Source organism: Stegodyphus dumicola, chromosome 2, assembly GCF_044657685.1.
Source record: "Stegodyphus dumicola isolate Sdum_Otavi_A_Nest chromosome 2, ASM4465768v1".
Lineage (NCBI taxonomy): Eukaryota > Metazoa > Arthropoda > Arachnida > Araneae > Eresidae > Stegodyphus > Stegodyphus dumicola.
This window is the reverse complement of record NC_140769.1, coordinates 197,578,060-197,605,834: the sequence shown is the minus strand read 5'-3', so window position 1 is coordinate 197,605,834 and position 27,775 is coordinate 197,578,060.

Sequence of the window (27,775 nt, the reverse complement as noted above, 5' to 3'; positions counted from 1 at the left end):
AAATATCTACGTAATGCTCTACTTAGTTAGAGTCAGCATTGCAATATATGTTTTAAAAATTCCTCAGTGTAACCTCAAAAATATGTTTTGATATTTATAATTATAAAAACACATAATTTCTAGACCTTTCACCAGAAAACGTTGAGGCATTATTTTTAATTCAATCAGTTCTTATGATTCAGAGAATGTAAAGAGATAATATAAAAATCAGCTCTGTGCTTCAAATCCCTAATGCATTATTTATGGAACTCCTAAATGTATTCTTTTCATGTGGTATCTATTGTCATGACTTTGAGCACACATGTTTGGGACAAGAATATTTGCATCTGATAAATGTTTGTTAATATAAATATTCAGTTTAAATTGAATTTTCAGAATATATTTTCATACGTGAAATTTTCAGAAATTTTTATACATGGAACATACCTTCATCCACATTAAGAAACCTTATAATGTATTTTGCTTATATCATTTAATGACTATTATCTAAAAATATGTCGCATTACTTAGCATTCCTGACTGCATAACTTTTCTTCTGTTTTATCTTCCCAGAAACAAAATAAATCATTATATTTTAATGCTTTTCTGCATAAATTATTTTCTTTTATTTAGTCCCAGAAATGAAATAAACCAACTTACTTTAATGTTTTTTTCTGAAATAATTTAAAGTAGTCTTTTAGATATTTTCAGTAACAATTTGGATATAAAAGTTCAGCTGAAGTTTGGGAAGTGGCCATTACATGTTTTGCTATGCTTTTGTACACTAAAGCCTACATTTAATAATTTTATTGCATCGAATCTACTGTCTCTTATTTTAGATTACAAGTGAATCATTTCTTATGGGATTCACGATTAGGCCTTTTCAACACTAGATTTTTTTTTCCACTTGTTGTAATCTCAACTATTTCTAAATGTTAGGTTAGGTTATTTAACTATGGCAAAGCCTTGAGGGCTATCTGCCTAAGGGGAGGGATGCCTTTGTGGAGGACTTTCTAAGAGAAACTGATACACGTTACACATGGGTAAAACCACGAAAACGGCCATGCAGCCAGCCCGTTTGCAGGATTCAAACCTCGGACCGAACTACCAGTGTTCGGCGACTTTACCGCTCGGCCGCTGGTGGGCCCCTATTTCTAAATAACGTCATCTGGTGTGACCGAACAGATTCTATTGCCAGCTCTCATGAGGTTTCAGATGGTTTTTAGACATCTTTTATTTCATTTCAGAGGCAGATGTAAATGCTCCAAGTCCTTATATCCATCATAAGAGAGTGATTTTTTATTACTGAAAAACAGCTAAAGCAGAAGCAAAATGCATGGTCTTTTTCTTCACTATGATTAATTAATTATGATCTCCATTGTTCAAGTCCCTGATGCAATGATTTGGTGAATATTTTCTAAAATAAAATAATTATCTCCTTTCTCTAGCAGATTTTTCAGTTCTTTGCCTTCACTTACAGAAGGATTCTATCTTATCACATCAATGTTGAAGTACATTACTCAATTTCTTTTATGAAGAGAAAAATGCTAAAGCAATTCAATTATTGCTCTCATTATTACTAATGTCAAAATTACTAGGATAACACGTCCTGATTTTGGCGGGACTGTCCCGTGCCCCCCAGATTTTTAAAAATGTCCCGCTTTTTTAGAAAACATCTGCATTTCTTATTTTAAATGTACTGTTAAAATATATTACCTATTATTTATTAATTATTATAGTAAATATAAAGAAATAAAAATACATAAATAAAAAAACACATAAAATTTATGCAGAGTACACTAAAATAGGTGATGTAACGAGTTAGATTTACTCGCTGATGTTCGATCATTGTCGTTACGTCTCGTCAAGGAATATCTATTGTTAATGGAGGAACAGCTAGCATTAGCTGAAGGGCTATTTGCTTTCCACACTACAAACCACAATCAAAGTTTCAGATCAATTGATTGTACATCGTAAATGATCAAAACATTGTACGACAAAAAATTTGCAGATGCAACGACAAAAACTGAAGCAATTATTCGTAATATTTTTTCACTATATTCTTTTCACAATTGCAGAAACAATTAGATTTTAAATGCACATTTATATCCATATATTATGATGCTTTCAACCACAAAGATTTAAAATTATTTTCCACAATTGTTAAACTTTTTGATCTAGAAACAGAAATTAAAATTAGAATACAGTCAAAAGTCGTTAATTCGGACACCCATAATCCGGAATGATCTATAATCCGGACCTCAAAGCTACAATCTTTCTGCGCATGCGTCGCGTTTACGCATGCGCACAGGCGTTTACGAGAGCGCGTAAGACTCTTACGGCTGCGAATATGTTTGTGCGCATGCGCGTTTAATGTGTAACGAAGTAATACGCTAAGCTAAAGTTATATAATTCAGTTAATGTTGCAGATTGCGTTGTTCCTTAATCTTCGAATTGGATCCGGCTTATTATTTTTTGCAGACTGTTAGAGCAATTTTATAAAAGTAAGCTTGAACTTTCGATTATGTCAAATTGAATTTCCGATATATATTTACTACAAAGCGAAAGTATGTTTTGAAATCCGAAATCTGTTTATTAATTTCACGCTGCTCTGCGGCAGAGGGGGGGGCAGAAACGTCATTATTAAATTATGATAGATTAGAAAGATTATGTCAAATAGAATTTCCGATATATATTTACTAATATGTAATTTGTATCTACAAAGCGAAAGTATGTTTTGAAATCCGAAATCTGTTTACCAATTTCACGCCGCGGATTGGAAGTTGATCTGTCAGCACTATCCTTATCTTCAGGGCAGTTGTTTTTATTTTATTTGGTTTATAATTCCATACTAAGTGTAGTATTTCATTCTGTCTTTGATATGATTTAAATCAAGTTCCTCGTCATTATAATTCTCTTCCGATAGTGAAGAAAGTGACCCAGAGGTTATTGAAAACGAAAACATTTCGATTGACAAATTAGTGGGTATTCTCAACACAGCAATTATAGGACTTGGACAGCGGAACTTTGTAGCTAAACAAGAAATTATTTCTGTTTAATAGAATTAAAGAGAAAGTATTATCACATGAAACGAAGCAACTTACGTTGAAGGAAATGTTTAATAAAGTAAACAAATAAATATTAAGCTTTTTCTTTTTGTAAATTTTGATACCCTTTAGTTCATAATTGTTCTTTATTTCATAAATTACGGTTTTATATTTTAATTTTGTAATTTCTGCATGCCATCTTACCAGATTTAAACTGATGATCTATAATCCGGAAAAATCGATAATCCGGAATCGCCGAAGTCTCGACGAGTCCGGATTAACGACTTTTGACTGTATTAGATTTTATTTCACTGCCGGGTGAAACTTCAGAAATAATTTTTGATTCAATAAGTACTATTTTAAAAAATAATAATTTGAACTATAAAATCATTGCCTATTGTGAGGATAACACTAATGCAAATTTTGGTGGAAAAGCTAGAAGAAGCATCAATAACGTTTTTACGAACTTAACGAACATTTGAACAACAAAATTATTAGAGTAGCTTGTCCAGCACACATTCTACACAATACAGTGAAAAGTCGTTAATTCGGACACCCATAATCCGGAATGATCTATAATCCGAACCTCAAAGCTAAAATCTTTCTGGACATGCGCCGCGTTGACGCATGCGCATAGGCGTTTACGCGTGCGCGCAAGACCTTTACGACTTGCATATGCGTCTGCGCAAGCGTAGAATACGTTTTCGCGTGCGCGTTTAATAACGGACGGTATAAGCTAAAATTATCTAATTATCTATTACAGTTAATGTTGATGATTGCGTTGTTCCTTAATCTTCGGATTGGATCCGGCTTATTATTTTTTGCAGACTGTAAGAGCAATTTTATAAAAGTAAGCTTGAATTTTCGATTATGTCAAATAGAATTTCCGATGCTGGAGCTCCCAAAGGATCTACAAAACGAAAGTATGTTTCGATGTCCATCAAACAAAAAGTGGAATTGCTACAAAAAATGGATAAAAGCCTATCCTTTGTTTATCTACCATTCCGAAATCTGTTTATCAATTTCACGCTGCTCTGCGCGGGGGGGGGGACGTCGCGGCGAGCAATGAACTGAAAGTTGATCTGTCAGCACTATCGTTATCTTCAGGGCAGATGTTTTTATTTTAGTCGGCTTATAATTCCTTACTAAATGTATTACATCTCGATCTACTCCGTCTTTGATATGATTTAAATCAAATTCCTCGTCATTATAAATATCACGAATACAAATCAAATAGTTTTCTGGTTGCAATTTTCTAATTTCGACTATGCGTAATGTATGCTTTACGCATGCGCGCGTTGAAAGAAATGTTTAATAAAGTAAACAAATAAATATTAAGCTTCTTTTTTTGTAAATTTTGATACCCTTTCGATCATAATTGCTCATTATTTTATAAATTACGGTTTCATATTTTTAATTTTATAATTTCTGCATGCGATCTTACCAGATTTAAACTGATGATCTATAATCCGGAATCGCCGAAGTCCCGACGAGTCCGGATTAAAGACTTTTGACTGTACTATTCAAACAGCATCTGAATTACTTCCAGTGGATCTTGAAAATATTATTGCAAAAATTTATTCATATTTTTATATATATACTGCACGTGTTGAAAGTTTGAAGGATTTTTGTGAAAGCGTAGAAATTGAATATAAAAGAATTTGGTGACATTAAAAAAGGAGATTTTATGGGAATATGTAGAAAAATCTTTTTAATATAGTAGTAACCATTTTCTGAAAAATAATATTTGCGAAAATGGTCTTTTTGATGAGGTGTCATTGGTAAAAAGATATGTTACTGAAGAAAAAATGAAATGTTGGTTGTCTGCAAATGCGGAAACAGTTAAAAAATGGACGGAGTTATTCCTTCATTTTGAACACAATAATATTCCTTATGAAAATATTTTGAAAACTTTAGAACACGCGCTCTTTCAGAAACAAATGCAGCAACAGAACGTGTGTTTTCTAGTATCAATAAAATATGGACAATTGAAAAAAATGCAGTTGAACATTAAAACTCTAAAATCTGTATTAAGGATAAAATATAATTTGACCAATTCATGTGAGAAATTTCACGACATTTCAATAAATGATCCGAATCTATTGCAAAGTATTCACTCAGATAAAAAATATAACTGTGAATGAAAATCATAATTTTTTTAAATAAAATTCTAAATTAATTAAAAAATATAATATTCAAATTATTGTTTTTTGCAAATATTTTATAGTTATCAATAGTTAATAATAAATATATTTTTGTATATTTATAGAAAAGTATATGAATGTATACAATAAAATATATTTTTTGAATTATTGGTCTGCTTTCATAACTAAATTACAATTTTCATTTCATTCCATTTGTCCCGGTTTGTCTCAATGAAAATGTGGTCACTTTATACTAGGATCATAGTCAGAAGTAACTGTCATGAACTCAGGATTTTTACCTCCAGCCTTTTCAGTTATTTTTCTTGAACTATATCAATTTATTTTATTTTAGTTATTTATGCAAAATCTCACAATTTTTTTCTCAATATTACATACTTTTCACAAATTTCCCAGCCAATGTTGAGCTTTTGATAGCTCTTCTTCTTAATTGAAGTTACTTTAGTACTTTTCCATTATGCATCTGCCACACATCTTATAGGTATTATTGTAATAGTATGTGGGTATTTAATTATTCTTGTTCATACACACAGTCCACCAATAATGCTACCATTAGGTCTCAACATGTGTTTAGCTTCTCTTTCACAGGTGTCAAAAAGGGTGGCAGGCACATAATGGAAAAGTATTGTTACTTTAAATATTAAATCCAGATAATTGAATATAAAAGCATTATTTACAAACATTGTAAAGTTGTATTTATGTAAACTGTGAGAAAAAAAAAAAGTTATCGCATCACTACTGATGTTGTACTATGAACTCATTGAATTCTTCGGCACGAAAAAGAAACAATAAAAACCGCACATAGAAGTGAAAATAATAACAATTGAACACATAAAATTAATAACATAGGAAATGTCAAATAAATTCAAACTACCAAAATTTCATCTGCCACCTTATAATTATGTTTTCATTAAAAGTATACTACTTTGGGCCTGGGTTCAAATTCCAGAGAGTGCATAGATGTTTGTTAGTGTAATAGTATGTGTGTGATATGCGGCCATTTAAAAAGACTAGTGAGCCAAAAGTCCTCTTGAGTGGTTTGGTGGCAGGGAACGAGAAATGGAAGACACTCAGATGTATCCCCAGGGGTGTTCCCTATCAAAATTTGGATGGCTGCAGCATTAGCACAGTGGAATTATACCTGTATGACCAACAGTTTAATTCGCATATTCCACCACATGATGAAATGATGCTTGGTACTGAATTTGGAAAGAAATGAAGGACAGAAGATATGCTTCTAGTTCCATATAATTTGATATTAGTCTAACACTGACATACAGTGTGTTCATTTTAAAGCAGGTAAGAAACAAAATCATTATTTCAATCTTGTATCTCTATTATTACAGTTGTTTTAAAGGGAGAATCAAGTAATAGAAAATAAAATAAAAAATAGAAATGCAAAACTCAAATAATGATTTTTTTAAATGATCTGTCTTATAATAAATGCACTGTGTTATGAATAACACAACATATTGCATTACACTTTACTCATATCTCATCACAAGCAACTTCAGTCCCATCTTCCCTAGGATACTATGTTCAGCTGTTCCTTTGTAATATACATGTCAACAATCTTATATTTATGTTAGAAGATAGGGATGTAAATGTATTGATGTATGCTGAAAATTTGGTGATATGATCTTCCATCCTCAAAAAAGGTACACAGAAATAGTTAATTAAATGATGTCATGAAGACTTGAGTACTTGGTGCCAATTAAATAACATGCCTGCCTGTATAACTTTTGTATTGTGTCACAAGCCTTTTGACTTGGAGTTTTATATAATAATATCCATGTGCCTCAATACTAAACTTTTAACTAAATGGGAATTGTCTTAAATAGAAATTTGTCTTGGAATTAATGGATTGGAGGAATTATCATTGAAATAATTGTTTCTAAACTTTTAACTACATGGTAATTGTCTTAAATAGGAATTGGTCTTGGAATTAATGGGTGGAGTAACTAACGTTAAGGATAAATAATTGTTTCAATGTAATTAAACAACAGGAGTAAGGTGGGGATATGCGACTTTCACTTTATTTACAACTTACAAACCTACTTACTGTAATGAAATATTCCAGCACTCAATTAATAACTGCCTTTGAGGATTTAAAGAACAAATTGGAACAAATGCAAAATCAGATTCTTCGCCTTGACTGGCACTGAAAAAAACAACCCTAAGAGTTACTTTTATACTGAACTGGACAACTGTGCATGTCTCATGAGATACAAATTTCCAACTCAAGTTTCAACAACATTCTTAGACTTTCATAGATGTCTCAGATAAACTTTGAGCCATGAAGCTTAAAATTCAGCAGGGTTTTGTTTAATTTACATTGAGGGAAAAACTCAAGGATTTTGATGATTTACTAGACTGGTGCCCTTGTGAAGATACAATAGTTGTGTTTTGATTAGCAGTGGGATATCATTGCTGGGCTGTCCATATGAGTAAGACTGGAATTTTTAATAGTCTTGATTATCTCTGCCATTCTGGCTTTATGGATAGTGATCACTTCCTTCTTTGTCCTGCTCTAACAAAGAATTCTCTACTTAAACATTATTGGGAAGCTCGAAATAACATGAGACTGTCTTCACACTATTTTTAACTTTAGTAATTTAAATCTAGCATTTTAAACTTTAGTAATTTAAATCCTGGCTTGGCTATTGAATTCTAATTTTATGCTTATATGCTATATTTTAATATTGTTTTATCACCTAAGGACAAATTTTCAAAGGTTTTTCTTTTTAAGTATATAGTTTACAAAATTTAACTCATAATATCCTAAAATATGATTTCAACTAACAAGGAATAAATAACATTTTTATGACTTGAGTATCAACTATAATAACTGAAATTCAAATATTTCTTATTTGTAACATACTCGTATTTTACTTGTATTCACTATCAAACATGCCAAACTTGAATAACACTGAATCTTGAAGGATCTTAATATCCAGTACTGTAAGCCTGAATACAGATGATACTGTAAGCAGCTTCTGTTTTATTACTTGATAAATACAAAGTTCTAAGATTGAAAACGAGGAAAAAAAAAAAAAAAAAAAGATTAAAAACCTAGGAATTGAAATACCACAACATATAAGGTAGAGTTAAATAAGCACGTAACTAAAAAAATAAGAAAACTGTAGCATGTTTTTCTTTAGTACTACTACTTTAATACATTTTATTACCTGTTACAACAAGTTTGATTGTTATGGCATTTGGATTTACAAAGTAGATCAGCTGATTTGCACAAACAGATGTTCGTAGTACACTTTTTTTAACAGCTGCATTTTCGAAGTCCTTGTCCCCCAACTAAAGAAAAATTTTTTTTTTTTTTTTTACTATTTCACATACACTTACTTCTTCTATACCAACTTCAATGTTCAAAAAATTTTTCTTTACAAAAAAATAAACTGCTTTCCTGTTTACAACGATTTTAATTTACCGAACTTACTATCAAAAACATAAAAACTCATCATCTTAAATATCTCTAATAACGGCTATTATTGATTTTGGATCCACTTTTGATCTATCAATATCAGGTACTTTTATTTTAACATTTTTCCAAAAGTATTTGTCCAAATGTAGGTTTCGGAAAGTTTTTAAGTAGACACAGTCTTCAGCTTCTTTGCCCGGTTCTGAAGTCCTTCCTTAACTGTCTCTCGAAACACTTTCACATTTTGAGTTTTCTTGATAATTGCACCCGTTGTGTCAGAGCATATATCTGGTTCTTTCATTTCAATTCAAACTTCAGTATCTGCTTCCATTGTTATGCCTGATTTTTTTTCATATGCATTATTATTATCTTGCGATTCTAAATCAACTGTTGATTCGAGATTAGTTTTCCCATTTTCTGTATTAACCACACATTCATTAGTAATACATACTTATAACTTTTTTCTAAATCCTGTTCAGTGGTCATGTTACTAATCAAATTATGTGGCAAAACTGAGTTAGCAAGTCCTAGCTTCATAGGACAACTTTGCAGGACATCACAGGATAGCTTCATTAAGATGAACATTTGAATCCCTCCTGACATGCTTTGTTTTTTATTTTTGAACAAATTTTAATCCTTCTGACCAATTTCCTATCTTATTTGTTTCCAACATGTTCTCAACATCTTGGTTCACCTATTCGACAGAACTTTGTGACTGACTCAGTTTTCAGTGAGCTATATTTATATCACTCCACATTTCACATAAACTGTTTACGATTTGATTTGGTTGCAAAATTCCCTCCTGTTATCAGAATGAAGAATGTTCAGGGCTCCAAAAGCTATGAAAATATCCAGAAAGTGATATGCTACTTCAACAATCTTTTACTGTGTAAACTTCGGAGTAGGACAAATTGTGTAAGATGATCTTGATGCACTCAAATGAATTTCATATCACGATCAGTATTGGACTGCATATCTATTAGGTTGACTTGGCATCGAGAATTCATTTCACTATGCACAACTGATTTAATTACAATCCCCTCTTTCACAGTTTTTTGTTTTTTCTGACATGGTTCGCATAGTCTTAAATATGTGAAGATAGGTTCTACTGTTACATTCTTGTACTTACGATTCAGTTCTTTAATCATGCAAGTTCTTTCACCATGGCCAATTGCAATATGAGTGCTGTGTTGAAGACTTCATCAGTTGTAACATAATATAGGATTTTTGCAAATAGTGATATTATAAGTTTGTCCTTTCCTCCAATTAGAATACGACAGCGTTTCAACCTTCTGTAATGAACTGTTTGTTTCTCCATCACACATTTCTCACTTGTTAAATAAAAGCAGTTATCAGGCTTATTTTTTACAAATTCAGACAAAATGTCATAATCTTTTTCCTCATAACATCACTCATTTCCCATCAGCAAAATAAAAAAAGCAAAGTATGTAAAAATGAAAACAAACTTCAGGGAAAGTGCAGAATCACCCCTGCTTAGCGCATTTCTCAAAATCGCCAACTTGAAAATAACAAGTCTAAGAATTGCACAAACTCAGTGTCCATGTACACAACGACCTATTTTTGCTTAAAATAACATCAGAGAATTACACAAACTTGGCACTACGCACTCCCTTGACTTTGTCCATGTGCACATCGATAAGTGGGCGATTCTGCACTTGCGCCCAAACTTCTTCTTTTTTAGATCGTAGCTGCTTGTAAAAATTATGTCCTACTTGTAAAAATTATGTCCAAGTTAGACTGCGAATGGTGCAAATAAGGAGAGGCAGGAACAGAAATGTGTCATGACGGAATTTGTGTGCGGAGGCTTATTCAAGGTTGATTTAAATCCCTCGTTTCAGGATTTTACCAGAAGGCATTGGTAACTCCTCGGTTTTACCTCAAAGGCTGAAGTGGAATCATATTAAAGCATTTACAGTAACATATCTCCATTCATACTGCGTATAATATTTTACTTGTAAAATGTATACGATTCTCTTATATTCTTATATATATTGATTCAAATAATGAATAAAACTTAAATGCAATAATGAAAAACAAGTGCCAATGATTTTTTAAAAAGTACGTAGCTTTTTCATAATATTTATTAAATTATAAAATGAACAAATATAATTTTTTCACAATTTTTATTTATTAAATTATAAAATGAACAAATATCATTATTTCACAATTCACAAAATTACACATATATACAATTGTTAATATATATTATTAGTAATCTTCCTTTTACTTACTGTTTATTCCTAACCTACTTTATTTATTTTTTTTTATTACAGATACTTTAATAATCCCATTAAAATATTCTCGTGCTTTCATGAAAAGCAGTATTCAGAAGAATTACTAGATTTTATTTTAACACCAACGAAAGTTGTTAATGTTATCAAAAACAGCAGTATAATTAATTATCAGTTATGTTATGATCATGTTATCAAAAACAGCAGTAATATTAAAGAATATGAAGATTTAAAAATTTGTTAGAACACTGCTCGTATTTTGTTATACTTCTAACTCGGAAAAAAAAAAATCTTCCGGATTCTACAATTCTGAAGTTTTAGTTACATGCTCCATTACATAACGCATTTGTAATCTAAGTTTGTTTTATTTGGTTATTAATGCAGTTATATGTAATCATGTAGAAACATTTATCAATACGTAATGGATGTAGTTACCAAATAATTTTTTGCCATCGGTGTTTATTTACATCACGGTATTAAGGATTTTCTATAAACTAAACTTCTCGAAATTCACATAAAAATGTGGAAAACAGCCAATTATAGTAACCCAGACAAATAGTTTGTGACGTATTGTTGCCACCAGTCACGTGAGACCCGCTAACTTCCGTAAACCGTCAGCGTTTGTAGTCGCATAATTGTAACGGACTTCATGAGAGTGGCAAAAAGAAACGTAAACACAAGGACGAGTTGTTGGAGGTTTTAAATTGAACTATATGTCTCAGAATAATGAAAATTTTAATTATTGAAATACCATCTTAAATCAATGGTGTCAGTACTTATTCTATTTGAAAATAACGCTTATTGATATCAGAATTACGTGAAATACAGCAGTTGTGATATTTGCCGTAATGTACCAGCTATGAACAGAATTCAGAAGAGATGCATTAATGTTATCAGTAAACAACGGATAGAATAAATTTCAGACATTTCTTAAATATCTTGTTTATTATAAGGAATATATTTGTAAGACTTAGTTTAAAATGTATTACTTAAGTATTGTGTAATACAGCAAACTCATATTTCAGACTTAGTGTTTTTTCGTGCTATATTGTCATACAAATGAAATCTGGAGATAAATATAATTTGAACTCATTAATATCACCTAATAATTAATGCAGAATAATAAAAATAGCAGATTTTAATTATACCCTAAAATGTTCCTAAGTAAACTACCAAAAATGTATTGTAAATAAATGTGATATTTATCCTATAGCTAGAGATATGATTTGCTTTTAATGCTATTATTTCCGGATATGTTATTTTATGCCTATTATTGTGAAATTTTTTCTGAATGATGTCATATAAAGATTTTTTTTAATGAAAAATAGGTAAGTTATGAATTGCAGTTTCACAGTGGATCATTAATATAAATAAGCTTCTAGTTAGTTGAAAAAAATAGCATGTCAACAACAAAATATTTTTGAATATTTGCAGTCGCAAAAAAAGAAAAATCTGAAATTTTTCAGATTTTATATTACTCCTAAAGTTTTTTTTTTTTTTTTAAACATTTTGTGTGTTACCTTTATTTATTATTAAATATCATGTTCTTCGCACTTAAACCACATAAAATTAAATTCAAAAGCAATATCACAGAATATTTAAAAATAGCATATCTTAAGAATTTCCGACAGATAGTCTCGTAATGCGCTGGAGATAAAAATGTTTTTCTTTTGCTATAGTATTGTGATTGCTCACTTTGAAATTGTGGAGTTTGTTCCAAAACTCAGGCTACCAGGAGGTTCGAGTTGAAGATTATGTTATTCAAAATTTGATGGGTCTAAGTACAATTGCTTTTTCACAGTGTGAGAAATATACATACATACATGCAAATTCTTCATTATTTTATTTTTTTTAAATATAATACAGGGTGATAATATTAGGTGACAACAACAATTTAAAAAGGTGATAACCCATTTATAGTGAAACTGACGCAACATGCCATTTCAATATGCTTTTTCATACAGGTGACAAAAGTCCATGTGTATGATACAATATACACCATATCCATGTAAAATACCTCATACGGTACTTCGTATCCATGATATATAAGGCTAACCTAAATTACTATGGGCCCACTCGACTGAATTGCCATAAACAGGTTACTTCTTGTTTTTTATCATAGATGCTAGTGACTGTTTTACGTGAGACATTTCTTTCAAATATAAAAAATCAAGAGAAATTCATTTTAAAAATATTTTTTTATCAAAAGACTGAAAACTAACAAAATGGTGTGCTAAAAACACCACATATCTATACATGAACCTATTTGGATTCCTAAGGAAATTTATGTAGTGACATAAAATGGCACAATAACACCACCACACAGCAACACTCAAAGCCACCTGGATTTCTATGTAAGTTAATTTATGAGGTGATTTATTCACCAAGTTAATGACTATTTAATGCCTTTAAGAAGTTTTGGCTTAAAGAATTAACCGCCTTAAAATATAATGAATTTGTTTGCCAGATATAATCTCAAACTTTAAGCACATATTAGTTTAAATTTCTGTATGCTGCATTTGTAGTATATGGTGAGTACTGAAAACACATATTCTTTCAAACTTCCTCTAAAACGACTGCTACAAATATGGTGGGATCATAACCAAATTACAACATAAAATAATATTGAAGCAAAATAAGTCATTTCTTTTATTTAGTCTGATAGACTTCTCAGCACAAAATATGAAAACTTAAAACACTTTTTAATCATAAATATGTAATAGACCATTTAATGGAATATTGCACAAATATTATTAATTTGTTCAAAATACACCTTTAATTAATTTAATTTACATGTTGAAAAAATGCTTTGTTCAAAAGATATTTTAAAGTCAAAATTAAAATTTTAATGTAGTTCTGATAGCATTTAAAAAATATGATATATTAAAAAAAAAATTATTAGCATGGAATGAATCTCAGCAAGTACCATATGTTATATAAAATTTTAGTACTTTTCCATTATACGGGTGCCACAAAAAATATAAGATACTTTGTATTATATCAGCATTAATGAATCTTAGATTCATTAACTGCCTCCTACTCATCTTTAGGTATCTTGCAGATTGTGAAATCCATTTTTTTTCTATAAAAATATACTTTTAGTCAAATAATGTTTATATAATCTATGTAATATAAGTAATGTTAAAGTCATCTATCAAATTATGTTTTGCACAGTTCTAAAAATGGTTGCATATCATAACGTGAATATTTGGCTGTTTCACTCGTAAAATCGAGATAGTTCATCCGATCACATTGTTGTCGTCTTCGGCATGTTATCACATATTTTAGCAATGTTTTTTTATTAGTACCCATATAACAGTAAAGTACCAAAGGAAGAAATATGTTCTGTATTTATTTGATAACAGGGAGGAGTAAAACATATATGCAACATTTAGAAATGCAAAGTCCTGCAAATCATTACAATGTTTATAGACACTAACTAGTAAGACAATCATAGATAACATTTGTTCACACTTTAATATTAGCAATAACTTTTACATTCTAATTTTTCAAGCATTCAGCCAAAACAGATTTATTATTGGTGCCTTTAATACAAGGTCACGCAAAAATAAACTTGATTTAGCATCTTGATCTGTGACTTATTCCATGTTCTTTCTGCGGTCTCTGCCTCCAGCAGCACATAAAGAAGTTAACCTTTAAATTTAGTGAAATTAAAAGTTCAAAAAAGCTCTTTCCTTCCTGCAAAGAATTTTGAGGGACTAATTGCTATTGTTAAATCTGATTAACTGGAGTAATATGAAATGTTTACATACATACATAATTCATTGATTTTTAAACAGCACTAACTTGGTACATTTTTGACGAATATTTCTACCCTTTAATTTGATATTGGCAATTTTTGTGAGATGGTGGAAACGAATATTTAAAAATTCATTTACTATAGCTTTTGTAAGTGAAACAATATGATTTTCAGGAAATGAACTTTCTAACACATGGACTGAAAGAGTCTCAAAAAATGATTTACCTAAACTAAACTTTAACACTTTTAAACTTAATTTTGCTTTAATGTTACCAGATGGTAATTTTTCCTGATTCATGTTTAGTTCTTGTCTAATCAATTTCTCTACAAAATTGGAAATTGTCACCACATCTTGTGACGGCTTTATTAAACCACCTTTATCTTTATGTTGCAAAAAAGTATCATCCCTCAAGCTCTCATTTTGAAGATAAAGAGCTTCTGAACAATCAGGACATTTAATCTTTTTTACAAGTTTTCTGACGATATAACCTGCGATATAAACAATAATACTATTTGTATATTCAGAAAGTTGCGAGTAGCTATCAAGAAATTCATCGTCTGCACTGTCAAAATTCTCATCATCATCTACAAAATTATATAATCTCTCAGCTGTTATATTTTTAAATACTGTTTCAGTTACTGATGGTAAAACAGTTAGACAAGGTAAAAGCTTTGTATTGTCCTGAGATGTAACATTGGCAGACTTGCTTGATTTTATGTCATTCTGCACTAATAACTGTTTATATGCAGCACGAAACTGTACCGCAGATGGATTATCGTTCCAACCACCTCGTTGGCGAATACGGGAAAAAAACATCTCCAGGTGATCTTGGCTCATTTTGTAAGTAGCTATATATTTCAATTTATCACTTAAAACCAAGTCTTCAAAAATACCTTTTAAGCTTTTTGAGAGGCATAAAAATCCAATAACAGGAGTTTTACGTTGTGTTTCATATAAATACTTACCAGTTTTTAGGTCTTTCAGTTTAAGTAAATAATTTTCACAGTCTTCTAATAAGGGTTCCCAAAAAGTCCGATTGGAGATTTTTAAAGCTGCTTTTGAGCCTTTTGATAATGGATTTTTTGAGTTACATATATCAAACAAATTATTTATTTTTAAGAAAAACTCTACAGTTGATTCACAACCTTGAAACTGAGGAAATTTTAAGAAATTGTTAACATACTCAAGTGCTTCTGCAACTGATCTACTAAATACTTGAGCGGCTAAAGAAACTTTCATTTTATTACTATAAAAATTCAAATGCGAACTATTCAATTTATTTCCTAAATGTAATCCTTCAGCATTCTGAAGAGAATTTAAATCCTGAATATACTTCCACTGAATTAAATTCCCATTTTCAGCCATTAACAAGCGTTCCGCAAAAACATTACGATTCAATTTTAGCATATGACATGCATCAGGTATCACATATACATTTTTAGAAGGATTAGCTGGATTAGCAAAATATGGTTTGATACTTAAAGCATTTTGTAATTTTGCGCCTAATAATTCAGCTGCTGAAAAGTTCGTAGATATGCCATCAAATGTTATGGATATTACATTCACATTAACATCATTCAGAATATGAATAGCTTGTCTAATCAAGTTTGCTTTTTCATCAGCATTTATGCTATCAATCAAAAAATAAGCAATTGGAATTGACCATGGTACATTGATACCCACAATAAAAAATACTAGAGCTTCTTTAGCTTCAATAAGCTGACTGTTACAGATATTTTTACCAAATGTGGCATACCCAAAAAATTCTTTACCATCCCAATCTACATGCTTTCTTATTGACATTTCATCAAATATAAGAGCTACATAAACTTCATAATTTATTTTATCAACTCTTTCTCTTATAGCAGATAGAGCTTCTTCAGTGAAACCAGGACATCCATTGATGACATTATACCATCTTCTAATTGTGGTAGGATGTGGTAGTGATGGCATCAAAGTCTGCCTACAATATTCATAGGCTTTTGGAGAATAAAAAAGAGAGAGAGAGAGCAAAAGATTTTAATTCATTGCCAAACGACTTGGTCTTCTTTTTCAAAACCTGAAGACTAAGTTCACTGAAGTTTTGTTCTAGCAGTTCTGCAGTTTGACAATTAACTAAATTTTTCTCTTTTAAGTCTTCGATAACATTAATCAAATTATTAATCTTTTCAGCTTTCCTTGATACTCGCAAATTACAAACTTTAATTCTTTTCTTCAATTTCCTCATTCTTTTTATCTATTATATTCTCATATTTTCTTTTCAGCTTCCTTGGGCTCTCAGAAATAAAATATGAATGATCAGAAGTTTGATTACTGAAATGATTTTCTTCAGATGTACTTACTTCTAAATTACGCTGTGTGGGTGGTTTTCTGGATGCTACCACCTAATAGAAATGAGGAAAATGCAAAATTATGCTTGAAAACATTGTAAAATATACATGCTATAACTGTTTGCCTTTAAAAAACTATATATAGATGACTCTAAACTATGGCAGCATTAGGAATGTTAGCATACCACACATCGCTGCAAATCCATATATACTTGCCTTTCCATAAATATTATTATTAACAGACTGCTGCTGAGCAGCTTACAATATTATAAATTACCTGCCATATTCATTATAAAAAATAAGTTAAATTTTTATTTAAGAGTACAAATATTTACTCATTAATAACAAAGCACTAAAAATATAATTACTTTATAACAACTAGTTAAATGAAATCAACACTCATGACAACTCAGTATTAAAAGATCCATTACAATTAGAATAAAAATGTCATATTCATGCAAAGAAATAAGCTAAATTTTTATTTAGGAGTATAAAGATGTATTCATTAATAACAAAACAATGATAATACAACTACTTTATAATAACCAGTCAAATGTAATCAACACTATTTCATGAAAACTCAGCATTAAATGAATCGTTACAATTAACATAAAAATTTTAAGGCTAGGCAGAGGTGGCAAACTTCTGTAGGTAAGAGAGCCAATTTAAAATGCATGCTGGCTCTGTGAATTCAGTTACTGAAAATATTCATTTAAAAATTATAAATAATAAAAATGCATTGCAAAAACTATGTATCACATCTGCTATATACTTCTGTAGTACAATATAATCCCTGTTTAATGGAAAAAGGTCAAAAGTTTTCATGTACCTTTTTAAGATGCTCTGGAAAATCAAAAATGGTTGGAACTGCATTCTCTTTTAGGATTTTTCTGGACATGTGGTTTTCATAAAAACAATCAGGTGTGAAATGCTTGGAGCAAATAAAAGAATGCATGGTTGGCACAAAATCTTTCCTGTGTAATGACGAAACCCACTTATTTAATCTTTCCCTGTTAGAAAATGGAAACCTATAAAATAATAAGTAACTTTAAACTAGCGGGCAAGCCCGCCAGCTGAGCGGGCTGAAGCCCGCTTTTCATTGTTCTTTTTTGAAAGAGTTCGCATATTAAAATTCGCAGTTTTCGAAAGTTGAACCGATCTACCAGTGTCCAGCGATTTTAACTGGTTTATATTCCAGTATGCATCCATAAGGTACTGCACACACCTTACACATGCGGAAAATCACGAAGACACCCATTCAGCCACCCCGTTCCCCGGGATTCGAAAGTTGACCGAACTACCGATGTTCATCGGATTTGCACGGGCTTCGCCCGCTTTATTAACGCATGCATCCAGAACATACCGTATGCACGATACACATGCGTATAATCACGCAAACACCCATGGAGTCGGCCCGTACCCCGGGAATCGAAAGTTGGGATGATATACCCGTGTTAAGCGGTTTCGCGCGGGCTGAGCCCGCTTTATTCACTTATGCATCTAGAAAATACTGCATGCACGTAACACATGCGGAAAATCACGAAAACATCCATGCCGCTTTCGTTGGCCCTTTATTCGAAAGTTGGACCATTGTTCGTTTCTAAAAGAGTTCCCATATTAAATTTCGCCTGCATTCGAAAGTTGGACAGGACTACCAGTGTTCAGAAGTTTTGAGCGGGCTGAGCCCGCTTTATTCACCTATGCAGCCACAAGATACTGTATACACGATATACATGCGTAAAAACACGAAAAGACCCATGCTGCTAGACATGGCGCACTTATAAACGATTTTGAATAATGCAAATTGATACTAATTCACACATTGAAACCGCACTGAGAAGTAAATTAAAGTCAGCACAATACTAATTAACAAAGTAAATAAGTGCTTAATGAATGATACTATTTCACTTACTCATTGATTAACAGCAATTGCTTAATGGATAATCCAGTTTGATACTAATTGATGCATTTAAATAGCATTATGTATCTTATAATAGTCAGCACTATAATAGTGACAACGCAGTAATTAATTGTGTAATAACACAGTAATTAATTGCTTAAACAACGATACTAACAAAAGCAGTAAATGATTAGCTCAGTATCATTTTATGATTTTTTCATTCTCGCAACTAATACTTCTTACTGCGAGCAAACCTTTTAATCTTAACTGTAACTGTTTTCTGCACGTTTGTTTACATTTTAGTAGATGGAGATAAAAATGCCTTATACCGAAGTGATCCCACTGCTCGCTTTGAAATCATAAAGTTAATTAATAAACAAATGGTAATTTTGTACAAAATGTGCAATAAAAATAGCATTGGCAAACGTTAAACGTAATATTATTATTATATAAGATCATAGTATTCTGATGTTGAAGGAAGTATGCATCTGCATGTGGCTTCATTGTGTAGCCAAAATTTTTTTTGTTTATGTCACCAATTTAAATCAATAGCTTGTTTTGCCAATTTTTTTTTTTTTTTTTTTTTTTTGTTTAAGTTGAAAACAACCGTTCAATCTTCGTCAAATTCTACTCAAAATGTGAGTGAGAAGTGTTCCTATATTTTAATGAACAGCAAAATATGGTAATCTTTGTTGCAAAATGTTAAATGTCATGAATGCTACAATTCCCAAGATGTAATTTCAAAGGAATGTTTGGCTATTGAACCAAGATCGAACTCATTTGCAAATTGTGTGAACAGGTGTTCCGTTCAACATTTTCTAGCCCACGTGCAAAAGAATCTAAATGTTTTGATACAAATAAAAAACGTGTAAATGCATTTCTAAAAATTGGGAAAGGTCACGCTGCTGGAAATATTTTCTATGGCTGTTGTTATTCATTCAATACGAAGAGGAAAAAAAAAATCAAGATGACATCCTTCAAATTGCTCGAAACATAGTGCGAAAGAAGCATGAAGAAATAAATGTCGACCTTTTAAATAAATCAGTTATCGACATCACTGTTTCATACGATGGGACATGGCATAAACACGGTCATACGTCACTGAACGATATTCCAGTAGTTGTAAATGTTAGACGGGACTTGTAATCAGTTTTGAAATATGATCAGAATATTGTGCCGATGTTAGTACTAAAAGGTGTCTTTGCGCAGTTAGTGCTGAATTTAATGTTTGGTTTGAAAACCATACGTTTGAATGTGAAAATTAACACCCATGCAGCTAGCCCGTTCGCCAAGATTCGAAAGTTGAGTCGAACTACCAGTGTTCGGCAATTTTACAGCTCAGCCGCTAATCGGGAAATTTTTCGGGTACGATATTCCAACAGTAGATTTGTTATTGAAATTCCTTTTGGTAAACTTCAAAAGAATCACACTGTTAGTGTTAAGCGGTGTTGCAGTATTAAAGTATTGAAAAGTTGCAGTACACAAAATTATTAATGCAGTTTGATATATATATTTGTGTGTGCAAAAATGATTGCAATGAGTGAAAAATGTATTTGCATCTGAAAAGAAAAAATTATAGGTTCCATGTACACCTGAAAAAATAATTCTATGTGAATCAGATAATAATTTTTTAAATCTACAGACTTAAGTATGCCAGATGGGCGAGCTGCGACCACTCAATTCATTGGTGGTGTCTAAAGTAGTTTCTATGTGAAATTTGCGGAAATATTTTGTATTTAAAAGAAAAACAAAAAATAATTTTTAAATCTATGATCTACTTATGTTTATAAGACAGAACTTTGTGAAAGACGTATTACACTCATTACAGGCCTATGCCTTGAGTATATTAAATATCATGCGAAACAAATTTCACCTGTTTATATTGCATTTAAAATAAATAAGAGAAAATCATTTTTAAAATCTACCGAGTAAGTATTCCGAATGGGCGAGCTGCACCCACTCAATTCATTGCTCGTGTTTAAAATAGTTTGTGTGAAATATTTTATATTTAAATGGAAAAAAGAATCATTTTAAATCTATGATTATTTAAAATATACATACAGTACAAAGTCTGTAATCCGGACTTGTCGGGACTTTGGCGATTCTGGATTTAGGGGTTTGTTGTGAATTACAGATCATCAATTTAAATCTGGTAAGATGGCATGCAGAAATTATGAAATTAAAAATATGAAACCATAATTTATATGAAATAAAGAGAAATTATGATCTAAAGGGTATCAAAATTTAAAAAAAATGCTTAATATTTATTTTTTTACTTTATTAAATATTTCTTTCAATATAAGTTGTTTAATTTGCTTTGTTTTATGTGCTAATACTTTCTCTTTAATTCTATAAACATACATAATTTCTTGTTCAGTTACAAAGTTCCGCTGTTCAAGCTCTGTAATTGCTGTGCCGTTATGGACGCATGGATTAAAGACTTTGTACTGTACTATGAAAATTGTTTAACATGGAACTGAAAGGACTGAAATATTTTTTCGTGTTGAAGGATATTGAAAGAAAAAAACATATTTTCAACAAAATTAAGTTTATTAGAGTACATTTTATTTACATAGATATGCATATGGGCATGTAATTAATAAAAAAAATCAATGAAACTAAAACATCCACAAGAACTACATTATTCATTTCCTTTTTGTCGTTACAATCCGCATCAATGACAGACAAAATTGCATCAATATATATAAATATATATATTCATGCAATTATATATATACACACACATACACGATTAGGATAGATATATATTCGTGTGTGCGTTTTTAAAAAAAATGCATGAAATGAATCAGAAAAAGCATTTGAAATTTGTAATCTGAAAAGAAAAATTGACATTGTTCTATGTACACCTGAAAAGAAATGTATAAAAACACTTTAATTTGAATGAAATCATTTCTATATGCACCTGAAAAAGAAGTATTTACAAGTTGGTGTGGATGTTTATGTGATTGAAATCAGTTCCATAAATACCTATGAACATCTGAAAAGAAACGTATAAAAACATTTTAATTTAAATCAAATCATTTCTATATACACCTGAAAAAAATATTTTTATGTGATTGAAATCAGTTCCATAAGTACCTAAAAAAGAAAATACATAAAACTTTTTAAAATTAATGACCGCAGTTGCATGTAGACCTGAAAAGGAAAATTTATAAAAAATATTTACAACATTGAAAAAATAATACAACTCCAAATTCTACTTTGTAACGACAGACCTAAAACCGACTAATGCATAATTCTCAAACTGTTTCAGCTTCATCTTGACTTGCTTCAGTTTATCCCAATCATCCAAAAATCTCAAACTTTTTCAGTTTTACGTTGGCTTGATTCACTTCAATTTGTGTGCAAAAATCTCAATGTTTCATCTTCACAGTGTTGAGGATTTTTTTTTTTTTTTTACTGCAGAACCTCTCTGTAAACAATATTTCTTGTGAATACTTTAGAACATCCAGGTATCAAACGGCCTTGCTTCTTGGTGTCTTTCACTAAAACAGAAACATTCCTCATAGATGAACATCTTGAAAAAGCTACGTAAAGCATTCCATGACTGAAAACCGGTTGCGGTAAATAAATTCCAACTTTCTTCAGCGTCTGTCCCTGTGACTTATTAATAGTCATACAAAATGCAAGCCTGATAGGAAACTGTCTTCGCTTGAGCTGAAAGGGGAGGTTTGAATCTGATGGTGAAAGTTCAACACGTGGAATGAAAACTCTCGATCCAGCATTCTGTCCAGAGATGACTTCACAATCTAAAACGTTTGGCATAATTCTCTTCACAATGAGCCTTGTTCCGTTGCAGAGTCCAACCGATGGATGTAGATTTCGTAGAAGCATAACTATAACTCCAACTTTCAAATTCAGACGATGAGGTGGCATTCCAGAAGGCGTCAGGCTGTGGATGAAATCCAGCTGATACGTGTCTTGTTCTTCTTCGTCATCGCAAATAACGGAGTCTGCACTGTAGAGTGTGAAAACTTGACCTGGAAACTTGGAAAGAATTTCTTCATTAAGTTTCAGAGCTTCCGCATTCTTTGGACATAAAATTGCTTTACTGGCCAAGTCTTGTAAGTCGAATTCACTAACGCAACCAAACATTTCTTCTACTATCGATCTGTTTACCACACACAAAGATGGAATTTCGATAATGTCTTCATCCAAGCCACTGTCATTTTTAAGACGACCCTCTCCCAACTGTAGAAGCCACTCTGAAAACTCTTGTTTTTCCGGATGCAATCGCATATTCGTAGAAAGTGTGCACTGTTTGAAATGTGACCACAAAAAGGAATTCCTGAGGCAGCTCTCGATCGCAGAAGTTCGGTTTCCGTGTGCGATCACAGGTAATGTTTGTCTCCAGTCACCTCCTAAAACTAAGGTTTTACCGCCAAAAGGAACATCCAGTCCGGTCAAGTCTCTCAGTAATCTGTCGACAGCTTCCAAAGCGTAATGAGGCGTCATGGTGCATTCATCCCATATGAAAAGTTTTGAGGTCTTCAAGTACCTTCCTTCAGCACTATCTTGTCTGACATGGCACGAAGAATTTTCCAGAATCGGAACGGGCAACTTGAAAGTAGAGTGTACAGTTCTTCCACCGGTCAACAGCACAGCAGCAATACCTGTCCACGCAACGGGAACGGCAACGTGGCCCATTCCCCGAACAGCATGAAGGATCGTCCTAAACAGGAAAGTTTTTCCAGCTCCGGCAAACGCATTAACGCAAAATGTCTTTGGTGTGTTAGGATTCTCATCTTGTACAGCTTCCAAAACCGAGTCGTAAACAAATTTCTGTTCGGGATTCAACATCTGGTTCAACACTTGGGCTTGTTCGCTTTCATATTGGACATCGAACTGCGGGACGTCGAGAGAAACAACTTCATTCAATGTTGGCTGAGGGAGACCAAGAGAAGTGAGTGAAACGTTGTGCACTTGTAACTGGTCTTCTATGTTTCTCAGTGCGAGGCTAAAGCTGTCTTCTAAGGAGTAAAATCTTGTGAAATCTTCAGAAAGGGACTCATTCCACAAAGTGATCGGTTCCGTAGGGTTGCAGAAAACACAGATGAAGCAAAAGAGCTGTCTTAGCTGAGATGGCATTTGAAAAGCTGATGCTTCAGCCAGAGAATTTTTCCATTCTTCGTCGTCTTGCAGCAGATGCCTTGCACGGCAGGCTTCCTTAAATGTTGAATACTCCACACCTTCATAAGTTCTTAAGTCGGCAAAACTTTTCGCTCCTTTAACGTGACACAGCAGCAACCTCAGATGGAAACGCTCAACATCTTTCGGGCTAACAGAATACATTCTTGAAATGATGTAATCTCCAAGTCTAACTCGTGTCTGCCAGGCGTGATTCCTCCAGGTGAAATGTTTAGGAATTTCAGCATACAGGTAACGATTCGCTTCGGGAACTGTCCTGTTAAGTTCAAACCATCCGGTGAGCATGGTGTTTTTCTCGGCAGCTCTCTGCAGAGCATTTCTTTTTTCTGATTCAGCAAAATAGACGGGCTGCAGGTTTTCCAAATGAACCGGTAGTCGTATGATGGAGTGCGACTTTGAATGCATTCTCTTTTCAAACAGCCTCCACACTGCTTCAGGGGCAGACACGTATCTTGCATTTAAGAAGCATTTTATCTCGTCCCACATTAAAGTTCTATCTCCAGATTCTTCCAGAACAACTTTAGCTGCATCAAGACCTTTATACACATATTTGAACAAATACTTGACCGATTTTATGGAGCTGCATACTTCAACGTTTATGTGGGCGTTGTACTTTTTTGTTAAATACGGATTGTAAGGTACAACCCATCTGTTATCGATGGCATGACCCTTGATCACGATAAAGTTTCCATCATCCCTTCTTCTGTAAAGTGGGTAGCCATTCACGTTCTCTTTAGTTTCTGCCTGAAACGGTTTCGGAAATCCTTTAGAACATACACCATCGCTCATGCAGGGAGAGTTTCGATTCAGTTCACCGCAGGGTCCGTGAATCATCGATGACTTGACAATGTCGTGTAGCATGGGATGTCGAGTAGCATCTGGAAGTTCAGCACACACCAGCGAGTCGATGCACTCTGCATCTCTTATTTTATCTTCTTCCGCTAAAAACAACAAAAGGTGCATATGAGGCAATCCTCTTTTCTGAAATTCGATGACGTGTATATCTGCAATTGTCGCACCCAAGATGTGATTCTTCGTCAAATCATGCAGCAAAGCTGTTTTCTTCAGGTCAAATACCCTGGACACGATGTCCGGACGATCGTGAGCCTTCTGTCCTGGGAATAGGTTTTCTGTTATTTCCGGCCATTTAGGGTTGCACGTGAAAGTCAGAAACAGATCCGGTTTACCAAAGTCGCGCACAATGGCCATTGAGTCTTGATAGTTTTGCTGCATGCAGCGAGGGCTTCCTATAAACGTTGACGGAAGTATAACCGGTATTCCTGGGCGGACGCCTGTCTCTTGACCAACTCTGTAAATGTGATCGGCAAGACCCATGTAAGTTTCCACTCTCAGATTCGTCTGATGGCTCCGGAGGTACGCAATCCTGTTGCCTTCGACTTTTACGTATGCATCCACGAGATACTGCTGAAACAATTTCCGGCCATACAAAATGGGGTTGTAGCAATCTCGTCGCACAGACACCCTGTGACTGTAAAACTGCAACTCTGTGTATTGCTGTCCGACTCTGAATCCTTGGTCGCCGTGAGGAAAGAAAAAGACGTATGTCATCGGTTCCAAGTTGGGATTTAAGGTACTGATGTTGATGAGACCGCCACCTCTTGGATGGATCACGATGTCTCGGTTCGATGGAGGAGCGCCGTCCGTACTCTTGAAGACAACTGCAACTTCGTTTTCTTTTGGAGCATTGTAACGTCCCCTGTGCTCGCCCGCAGCAACACTTTCACCCTTGATGTACATGCGGATATCCGCAGCAGTTTCGGCGCCTTGCTCTCGTAGAGTTTCTTCTTCGAATTCTTTCAGCATCTTGTAGGCTTCAGCGTATGGATTAACGTTCCTCAAAACTGCATCCAACTGTCTCAGCAGTTCGGCATTCAAGGCAACATTTCCAAATATGTTCATTCTCTGCCTGAGCGCTTGATCCGAATCTAAAATGTACAGCTGAGCATACTGTTCTTGACCGGCATGAGGCGGATGAAGGTGGCTCGTTCGATGATATATGGCACCATGAATCCTGAAGCAATAGGGACCCGAACCCGTAGGCATTTCTATATTGGCACCCATTGAAGCAAAACTGAGCAGGCAGTTGTAAGTACGTATGTTGGCATAAAACTCTTCAGAAAATGGGTGGTTCCCATTCATTAAATTGCGCCATTCTTCTGGATATCTTCTTTCAGCTTCGACAATTTTCCCATTGTTACAGCAGTGCATGTATCTTCCTCTTGCGTTCCTTTCTCCCATAAAGAACAATCCATTGCAGAGATCGCAGGAACCTTCCATTGAACCGACACTGTGTTGTTCAGCGTAAACTTCGAGTCCGCATCTCCCTGCATTGTGAAGAGTGCTACGTGAACGTTGTGCTGCATTCATGCGTAGCCTGTCTTCTCGTACTGACAACGTTTCTTCCGATCGGACTTGTCTGTGACGTGCAGCGTCTCGCATTCTTCGTATAGTAGCATCCTGTTCCGATTCTTGAGTGCGTAAAATTGATTCTCGATGCGCTATCCTGTCGAGTCTGCTACGGTTTTCTTCTTCGGTTTCTCGAGCACGTAGGTTTGCTTGGCGTACTGCCTGCATGTTGAGTCTTCTAGCGGTTTCTTCTTCATTTTCTGTAGCTCGCCGTAACCTTTGTGCTTCAGCTCTTCGTCTTCTTGATGAATCTCCCGTAATGCCTCTTTTCCGTTTTGGCATTTTAGAACATTAAAAAAAATACCACTCTACTAAAAAAGTAACTACGCAGTTCTAAATGTATATAACACAAATAATAATAGACTAAATAAAAAATTATCCACTCAAGAGCTAATTAATTTCAAAAAATCAAAAACGTAAAACCTAAAATTGCTGGTAAATAACAAAACGTCAAATAATATGGGTATTATTATGAAAATTCTAAGCACAGATAACAATCATGAAAATATTTTTGATAGTTAGGTTAATCTGAAAACAATGCACATAAAAAGAAAATGAAAATTATAAACACAAAATAAAAGTATAAATACGAAGATAAATTAAGAAATTCTGAAATCAATAAAAACTGAAATTAAAAAGCAAAAATGAACTAATACATCTAAAAAAAAATAAAGAACATTCAAGCGCCTTAAAATGATAATATATCACAAATAATAATAGACAATTAAAATAATATTATCCACTCAAGAACTAATCAAAAACGTAAAACCTAAACTTGCCAATTAGAAAATTGCTAGTAAATAACAAAATGTCAAATAATACGGGTATTATTATGAAAATTCTAAGCACAGATAACAATTATGAAAATATTTTAGATAGTTAGGTTAAGCTGAAAACAATGCACATAAAAAGAAAATGAAAATTATAAACACAAAATATAAAAGTATAAATACAAAGATAAATCAATAAAAATTGAAATTTAAAAGCAAAAATAAACTAATACATCCAAAATAATAAAGAACATTCGAGCGCCTTAAAATGACAAAACGATAGTTGTTATCGCACACAGTAAAATGTCAAAAATATAAAATGTAAATGCAATCTTTCGAGCAACAATAACAGAAATATATAACAGGAGTAAATTTCTCTTTAAAAAAATACAAAACAAAACATTAAATATATCACAAAAGTCGAAAAGTTAAATGTGCCTAAGAAAATGGCGATTTCCCTCAAGCTCTAAATTTGACCACAAGTATAAAAGCCTAAATACTACTGTAAATGAGTAAAAATACAAATATAAATGCAAAAAGAT